This window comes from Pelecanus crispus, chromosome 1 (assembly GCF_030463565.1).
Source record: "Pelecanus crispus isolate bPelCri1 chromosome 1, bPelCri1.pri, whole genome shotgun sequence".
Classification (NCBI taxonomy): Eukaryota; Metazoa; Chordata; class Aves; order Pelecaniformes; family Pelecanidae; genus Pelecanus; species Pelecanus crispus.
The window spans coordinates 155181008-155190504 of record NC_134643.1 but is presented as its reverse complement, the minus strand read 5'-3'; positions in this window follow the sequence as shown (position 1 = coordinate 155190504).

Genomic DNA, 9497 nt, shown 5'->3' with positions numbered 1-9497 from the left:
GATTACTTGCAGGTTAGAATAATGCTTTAACATTTGGTCAGCCCTGAAGTGGTCAGGCAGTTGGATTAGACGATTGTTGTAGGTCCCTACCAATCAAAATCATAGAATCATAGAATATTTTGGGTTTGAAGGGAGCTTTAGAGATCATCCAGCCCAACCCCGCTGCAGTAAGCAGGGACAGCTTTAACCAGATCAGGTTGCTCAGAGCCCCGTCCAACCTGGCCTTGAAGGTTTCCAGGGATGGGGCCTCCCCTACCTCTCTGGGCAACCTGTTCCAGTGCTTCACCACCCTCATTGTAAAACATTTCTTCCTTATATCCAGTCTAAATCTATCCTCCTTTAGTTTAAAACCATTATTCCTTGTCCTGTCACAACAGGCCTTGCTAAAAAGATTCTCCCATCCTTTCTATAGGCCCCCTTTAGGTACTAAAAGGCCGCAGTAAGGTCTCCCCGCAGCCTTCTCTTCTCCAGGCTGAACAACCCCAACTCTCTCAGCCTGTCCTCGTAGGAGAGGTGCTCCAGCCCTTGGATCATTTTTGTGGCCCTCCTCTGGACCCGCTCCAACAGCTCCATGTCCTTCTTGTGCTGAGGGCCCCAGAGCTGGACGCAGCACTCCAGGTGGGGTCTCACCAGAGCAGAGCAGAGGGGCAGAATCACCTCCCTCGACCTGCTGGCCACGCTGCTTTTGATGCAGCCCAGGATACGGTTGGCCTTCTGGGAGGGGGCGGGGGGCAAGTAGGATTCAGTTCAGGACAAACATGCCCAAATTTAGACAATTTCACAAGCTAGATGTTTTTCCATTATAATCAATAGCGACCTAGTCAATACAGTCAGTGGAGCCTGGAGAACGGTTCAGCACAACCTAGATTAGACTCAGAGAGCTCAGGTCAACCACTCAGGCCGACACCTAGCTCTAGCTAGTTCCCAGAGTATCCTGATGGCTCTCAGCTGCCACTCCAGAAGGGCCTATTTCTCTCTCAGTTTTAACCATATCTGCCAGCCCCACACAGGGGTCTTAGATACCCTCTTTCACCTCAAATAGCACTAGGAGCCTACGTGATGGTGACTGAATCAAGCCTGGACAAAGGGATACAGTTGCCTTACTGTCATCTCTCGCCATTGGATGCTCCAGGATGTCTCAGGCATCTACATTTGGCAGGCAGGTATCACAAGGGACTTAGAGGAGACCCACACCTGTCTTGAAAGACAACTACAGGCCAGGTTCACACCACCTAAAAGTTATGCCAGATACCTCTGTTTAGATGGCTGAAACCAGTCTGCATTAGCTGGTCAGGTCATCCGGGAGGCACTACCAATTGTTTTAACCAGACATCTATCGACTCCAACGGCAGCACAGTTCCCTATTTCACATGGAGGTGTCTGAATGCAAGGGTCTTAATGTGGAACTGAATCCCACTCAGTGGGCTGGAGTTCCCAACCATTTTGCTGTTGTATGGGTGGTCTTACATAGCATTGGCCCAAAGCTCAAGAAATTCTACTCAGTGAAATCCAGAGATGCAGACAGTCACAACATACCAGTTGGACAGCACTTTGTATGAGTACTGCAAAAGGGGACAAACCTGAGCTTGGTGAATTCTGACAGTGAAAATAATAAAAATTACTTTTCACTCTCATACTTTAGTCTATAAATCTCAAAGCTCTTTTGAAAGATGGTTATGCACTGCTATTCATACCTGTAACTAAGGAAACTGTGGCACATGATGGTGAAATGACTTTTTCAACGTTACCTCAGAAGTAAAAAGAGAACTCCAGCCACCTGACTCAGACACTGAACCACAAATAATAAAAGAAATAAAATGGCTGGTTTCAGTCTTATTGCACCTACCTGGCTTCAGGTCAGAAATAAGTCAGTGACTATGTGAACCTATTTCTGCATGAGAGTAACTTACTCGTAAGTAAGTACTCTTAAGAGTACGTTACTCTTAAGTTCACTGAAATTAGTTTGCATGAAAAGTTTCACTGAATTCAAATGACAGCTGAATCACTGCCTGTGCAGTACAAGTATTTATTTTTAATATACTGTACATGCACTCTGGTCTGAGTTTAGCATGTTCATCCTGAGAGGATCTAATTTAATTATTCTCTTTTATATTTATGGCACATTCTCCAGCAGTGCTATCTTCCAAATACTCTGACATCTCCAGTATTATGATGGCTATGTCAGGAATGAATCAGAAGCCATGTTAAGACTTGTTATGTCAGCTTAAAAATTCATGTTATCCACTACTTGAATACACACAGAAAGTCTCAGGGCACTTTTTCTTCAATTAAATTAAATTCTAAAGGTTACTCAATAGAAGAGAGAAAGTTTCAAGGCAGGAAAAACAGAGCCAGGCTTATCAAGCCAAAACAATCATTATTCTGATTCTTAAACAAGGTCATTCCCCAGCCCCTTCCAAAACTAAATTTCTACAGAAAGACTGGCATTTTAAAATCAAAGTGACTTAGCCAGATTTATCCCTACTATAATGGCAATGAAGTAATTAAATCAGTTTTAATATACAATCAATTTGGCCAATTAAGCCCAACATTCATTGATTTTGTTGATTCACAGTGTGAAGATTGAAGGCCCCCACATAATGGATGGATTCCAATCTCATTTAACAAAGCTGGCAAAAGTTTTATGATTTTATTTCCATTTATTTTTCAGACAGATAGGGCTAAACTAACTCCTAAAACTGCATATTTGATTATGTATCTAAATAGCTTCAGCTTCAATATAGTATCTGAGCCCCTCCTTGTATTTAAAAAGAGAAAAGAAGCAAAAACCAAACCAAAACAATAGCAGGCTGTTTCTTTCTTCCTTTTCGATCTGAAGGAGAAAAAGCTTGATTAGTTTATGGGAGGGGGAGTTTGTTTATTTGCTTGTTTATGTTTGTGTGTGATTGAGTGAATGTCGTGTGTGTATGTTTGGAATTGGCAGGCAGCTCCTTATCTGTGCTGGCAGATATGTCCATGATCTAAAAACAGCCTTTTAGAACTGGCTGCATGTCTCACTATACACCAAGAAACAATTTCAGCAGCTGCCTCACTCAGAGCTGAGTCCTTCTGAGACCTCACTGCCCATTTACTGTTGAAGAAAAACATTTTGAACAGCGATGGAGTATCTCACCCGCTGATTCAGATCCTCATCCTGTCCATCCTCCCCAGCTGGGCTGGATGCTATCCATTGCACGTACACGATCAATTGTCAGCAGCGTGCTGGGCAGACGTACAGAGCATAGTACACCTTGTCCATTAAATCTTTGGCTGGGATTCACCTAACACTAGACAGCTGCAGGGTAGCTGTCTCCAATTAAGCTGGTCACCTCAGGTTTCCTTTACAGTCATATTGGCACTTTTATGGCACAGCCCATCTGACCTATTTTTGGATGACTACTTCAATGTGCAATGAATCACACCCTAAAAACGCAGTTACTTTTTTTTCTTCTTTCTCCACTGACTAAAAGAGGGCCTGGAATAACTAGCTTGTGCTATGACCACTTTAATCTTAATACTACAGTAAATAAGGCCAGAAATCACAGAATCACAGAATGATTGAGGTTGTAAGGGACCTCTGGAGGTCTCCTTGTCCAATCCCCTGCTCAAGCAGAGTCACCTACAGCTGGTTGCCCAGGACCACATCCAGGTGGCTTTTGAATATGTTCCAGGCTGGAGACTCCAGAACTTCCCTGGGCAACCTGTGCCAGTGCTGGGTCACCCTCGCAGTAAAAAAGTGTTTCCTGATGTTCAGAGGGAACCTCCTGTATTTCAGGCTGTGCCAGTTGCCTCTGGTCTTGTCACTGGGCACCACTGAAAAGAACCTGGCTCCATTTTCTCTGTACCCTCCCTTTTCATTTCTTTCTGCACATTGATAAGATCCCCCTGAGCCTTCTCTTCTCCAGACTGAACAGTCCCAACTCTCTCAGCTTTTCCTCATAGGAGAGATACTCTAGCCCCTTCATCATCTTAGTGGCCCTTCTCTTCAGTATGTTCACATCTCTTTTGTACTAGGGAGCCCAGAACTGGGCCCAGCACTCCAAGTGTGGCCTCAGCAGTGCTGAGTAGAGAGGAAGGATCACAACCCTCAACTTGCTGGCAACGCTTTGCCTAATGCTGACCGGAATACCATTCACCTTCTTTACAGCAAGGGCACATTGTTGGTTGATGTAAAACATGAGTAGAGATTGTCCAGAGTACAAGTCCTCTACACATGGATGAAATAAAGCCATTCTGAACACAGGTATCACCAAGTCATTCATTTCACATGAGCTATACTAAGCTCATGAAGAGACAGATGATGCTAACTACCTTTCTGACCTAAGGACAGAAGCAGCCCATATCCCAGCAACAGCTTCAACAGGAACTCTAATAAACCAACAAAACCAATCTTCTTTATGAGCCATTAAATCTACACATTTTTATATATCCAGGGATTATATCATACACTCTGCTTGCTTACTGTGTGGGAGGTAATGAAAACTACAGCCTCTCCCTCCCATTTCTATTAGCACAATCTGGTGCAACATGCAACTGCACGAGCACGTGATAAGACTTGCAGCCACTTGGATGAACAAAGTTGCAGGGTGTTCTTGCACCCTGCCTCATACCCTCTCTGTGTTCAGGGCTTTGACACTCTACAAAGCATCACAGAAAGGAAGAGAAAACTTCAGTATGACTGTGAGTGGGTCACTGTTTCATGTATCCCATTCTGCAATATCTTACATTAAATCTACATTGGATAAAACAGGTAAAAAATATGGGAAAGTACAGTATTTTTAAATCGCGTCATGATAGTTGTGATGATGAATCCATGTCCCTGCAAGTAGGGCAAGATAACTAGAACCATCAGAGGTACAAGAAGGTGCATCTGAGTTCCTCATGTCCTTGATGAGTGCTCTAAACTTTTCTCACAATTGTTAAGAAAGCCAGGCCAATACCATTAATGTTTCCTGCAGCGCTGTAAAGGAATGACTCATCCCTGTGTGCAATTTACACAGAAATGAATGAGTCGCCTAATTTAGGAGGTGTTTCAGGCAGTTTCCCATGGAAGCAGTTAATGTGCCTGCACCCCAGAAATAGAAATTAAAGAGTTGCACCCTTCTTCAACATTTCTCTTGCTGTTTTACATGTGTCCTTTCACAGCAGGAAGCTATGATGAATCTCACTCTGACGCAGTAACTCCTCCCATCTGCTGCACAGACACTTTAGTACAGATTTTAGGATTTTATTCAGGAAGCCTGAGGAACTAGCCTCCACTCCTTTCTGTACACTCCCAGCTTCTACAGAGCTCCTGAGGTTAAAAAAAAAAAAAACAAAACCAAAAACATAGGCTGGTGGTGCATGTGTGAAATAAGGGTATGACAGGAAATGGACTGGAGTCAACAGGAGTCATCCAGGACATCCTGTGCTCCAGAGCAGGATCAATAGTATCTAACCATTCCTGGCATATTTATTTTATCTGTTAAACATTAATTGAAAGAAACATGGAAAGCTACACGGTCTTAGTTATGCTGCCATGGAAAACTCCAGAAGGGGAGAACTAGGCCCAACGCCTGAAATAATTCCTTTCTTTAATAAGATTTTTAGAAATACTTTCCAAGTCATTCTATTATACCCACCAGCACCTACAGCTTTGAGGGTGGAGTCAATTAAAAGGTTTTCCACATTCCTTAAATCTGCAGATCTTTTCAGAGAGATTACACTTTAAATGTCTTTAAGATTAACAGCAGTTTCCAAACTCAAGTTCATTTACAGTACCTCTTAAAATGTTCTGGACCACTGGATTGTAACTTTTTCTACTGGCTCAATTTGTATATGAAAAGTTGAAATGACTGTTGAATGTTACCCTAATGATCTGAAGCGGTAAACCAGAATGAAATAAGTCACTGTTAGATTCGCTAAATTTGATGACAAATTGTACATTTGGGGGTCTTGACCTTACCTATTTGTAATGCAGGAATCCAAGAATATGTTCCATTTAACTGCAATAAATTGCTGTAGTTGTCTTAGATCTGTCTTACCAAAGTATTTTACAAACTTTATTTAAGAATTTATAAGGTTTAAAATTTTCTCCCCTGTTGAAGGAATGAAAGGAACCTTTTTTCAAAACTTTGTTGGACTTCAGATGACTTCCATCAGTGCTTTCACTTTGTCAAGGCTTGGAGCACGCACAGCCACAGAACTGGCTGAGGAAGGGCAGCTGCAGACTGCCTCAACCCCTTGCTTGGCAGGTGACACCAAGCATTTGCCACAGTGGATGTTTTTAGTAAAGGGCTGCAGATCCCTCAGCCCTTCTCCTCATTAGCAAACTGAACCTCAGACATTCTCCCCTGGACTAGTTCTCCTCCCATTCATAATTTGAGGCAAGAACAACTCACTAGGGAAGACCGAGGACAGTCCAACATCCGGCAGCCCGACACCGTAAGAAATGTTCTTTCTGCCATTGAAGTCTCCTTTTTTAATTTTTTTAAACTTTCTCCATTTATTCAACATTCATCTTCAATTAGGACAGCAGGACTAGACACAATGTTGCATTAGGATTCAAACCAAATAACTGATCCAAAAGTAATAAAGTTTTCCTGCTTTTCTACTTCAGGTTCCCCTATTTCTTACCAAAAGATGGAGTTTGCTTTTTGGGCCACAGAGTAACAATAAAAACTTACGGTTGCTGGTTACTTACTCTGACTACCAAGTTCATCTCATCATCACTGACTGCCACAACAGAGAGGTGCACCCCCTAAGCGTGCATCATGCTTTGTTTCTAGCTGTGTCTTTACACTTAGAACACTTACATGAAGGCTGCATACTCAGCTTGTGTTGTGCCGGTAGCCTGCATAATTTTCCTGGTCCTAGCATTATCCATAAAATCAGTAATTTTGATTCTCTCTCTTCTTCCAGGTCATAGAAAAAGGGTTAGAAATGAGGGGACCATCTAGACATACACCTTCTTCAGGGAAGATTATCCATTCACAAATACAGTCTGGAGACATACCAAACAACGCTGAATCCACACTGCTGTTTGCCATTTCTGAGTATGCATTGCTCCACTGTCTTTAAGAATCATCCATCCAGTAAACAAGTCAAACACCTTAAAGTCGCAGCAAGTCAAATACCTTAATGTAAGTGTAGGGTATCAACAGTATCATTTTAATCAACCAGCTATGTAATTCTGTCCCCAAAGATATTAGACTGGTTCCATTTTCCTTAAGACTGTGATAAATGGTCTTCATTGTATTTCATTCCTTTAAATGTTAGTCAATTCCCTTATCAGTCATACCATCAATTTATTTGGGAGCCTTTATCTTAAATTTTGTAATTGCAATGACAGAACATGAGTGGGAACCTCCAAAGTAGCAGGAAACATCTGTCTTCAGTTCAAAGGCAAGAGAGGTATTTGTCATTTCACTATATATTAATGCCTTTTTCTTACATATTATGCAAAAGTAAACATGTAATATGCACAATTCTTTAATAATCTAATCAAGTTTGCCAGTACAAAAGCAGTAATAGATCTGTTAAAGGAAGAGACACCTGTATGTTTTTCTAAATATTTTTTTTTCTCTGTGAACAGTTTGCACTAACATGTTACTGAAGCATCAAAAAGTTCAGTTAGTCTCTGCTTTACAAGCCATTCTGCATGGAGATAGCTTGAAATAACAAGACAACACTAAGAAAGAGTTTTCATTGCCAGGGAATATTCCTGCCTACAATATTTTGTCCCCATTATATTAGATCATCTTCACAATCTGAGAACAACACAGAATTGCTAACTGGACACTTACACAGAACCTTACATACACTGATGTTTACATAGAACCTCAAAAATTTCACTTGGTCTCAGTGTTTCCACAAAAGTCCAACTACCTTATACCCCAGGAACAACATCTAAACCCTTGCAACATCTTTTAACCATCCGTCTCTTTAATAGTTTCCTCTGATAAATCTTCAGGCCTTTTCCATTTCTTCTACCAGAGTTAAAATGACCAAGGGTAAAATTAGTGCAATATTGAGCAGACAATGTAGTGTCGATTCCCACAATGCTCTAATATTTCAGTATCTTGTAACCATTTTGTCCATTTCAGAGGAATTGTATGCAGCTGTGATCTCCATTAATGCTATATCCAGAATTTTAAAAATTTCACTGAGAGGATTTGTTATTCAAAGTGGCTTCAGAGAGCAAATTAATAGGGTGTATTGGTTAAGCGAACTATAAAATATCACAGCCACTGGGATATTAAACAACTGAGTTCTTCTGGAGACTCTGATAACATCTTCGCCCCTATGCATATGCTAGGCTATGCTTTGGCCTGGTATCTTATAAATAAACTGTGTATCTAGGAATATTGCTTTCCAGTTTTGGGGTAGGGGTTGAGCTTAGTTCTTCATAACCATAAGGAAAACCACATTCCCTTCTCCTTTTTTGTGACCTAAATCTGTTGAAGACCCTTGATCCTGTGATATTTATTTCTTCTGAAAGCACAAAGATAGAACTGAAGTTATCCTATTGTCAGTTATTGATTGATGATCCTCAAACTTTATCAACTGGTGCTAACTTCTAAAATTTAAGTAATCATTTTTCAAAAGCTTCTTCTTACTGATAATTAAAAACAAGCTAAAGCATCTCCTGTTCCCTTGTGAATTTGTTTTGGTTTTGTTTTTTTTTTTTTAAAGTATTTAAGACTGCAGCCCTTTCATTGATCCCTGGCCTAGCAGCTATATAAAAAAATCCCCTCTACTTCCAACATAAAGGTATTTTTCATTTGACAATCACCTCCACCTGTGCATCTCAGAGATTTAAAAATGCCATTTCACCTCTTTGGATGCACATATGTTGTAACATAATAGCTGTCCACAATTCCAGCTATTCCTATTTAACGGAAACACAGCACAGCAGCGTCCGTGCTAAGCAGAAGGAGGGATGCCCTTCTTCCCTGGCTCTGTACCACAACCATGTAACAAGGCAGGAAAACACTTTGCCACCAGAAACACTTGATGAAGGCACTGGGCTGAGCCCCGTGAGAGGGCCATGCAACAGCAGGAGTTGTGGGACACAGACACGTTTGTCCATGGAGGAGGCAGGCTCGGAGGTGCACAGGTTCATAGAATCATAGAATGCTTTGGGTTGGAAGGGACCTTTAGAGGCCATCCAGCCCAACCCCCCTGCAGTGAGCAGGGAGACAGCTTTAACCAGACCAGGTTGCTCAGAGCCCCGTCCAACCTGGCCTTGAATGTTGCCAGGGATGGGGCCTCCGCTGCCTCTCTGGGCAACCTGTTCCTGTGCTTCACCACCCTCATTGTAAAAAATGTCTTTCTTATGTCTAGTCTAAATCTATTCTTCTTTAGTTTAAATCCATTATTCCTTGTCCTGTCACAACAGGCCTTGCTAAAAAGATTGTCCCCATCCTTCCTGTAGGCCCCCTTTAATTTCAGAAGTCATCTTTCTACAGCAACCGAGAGAATGGTGCAGGGGACCCGCTACGACGCTCCCAGGGCGT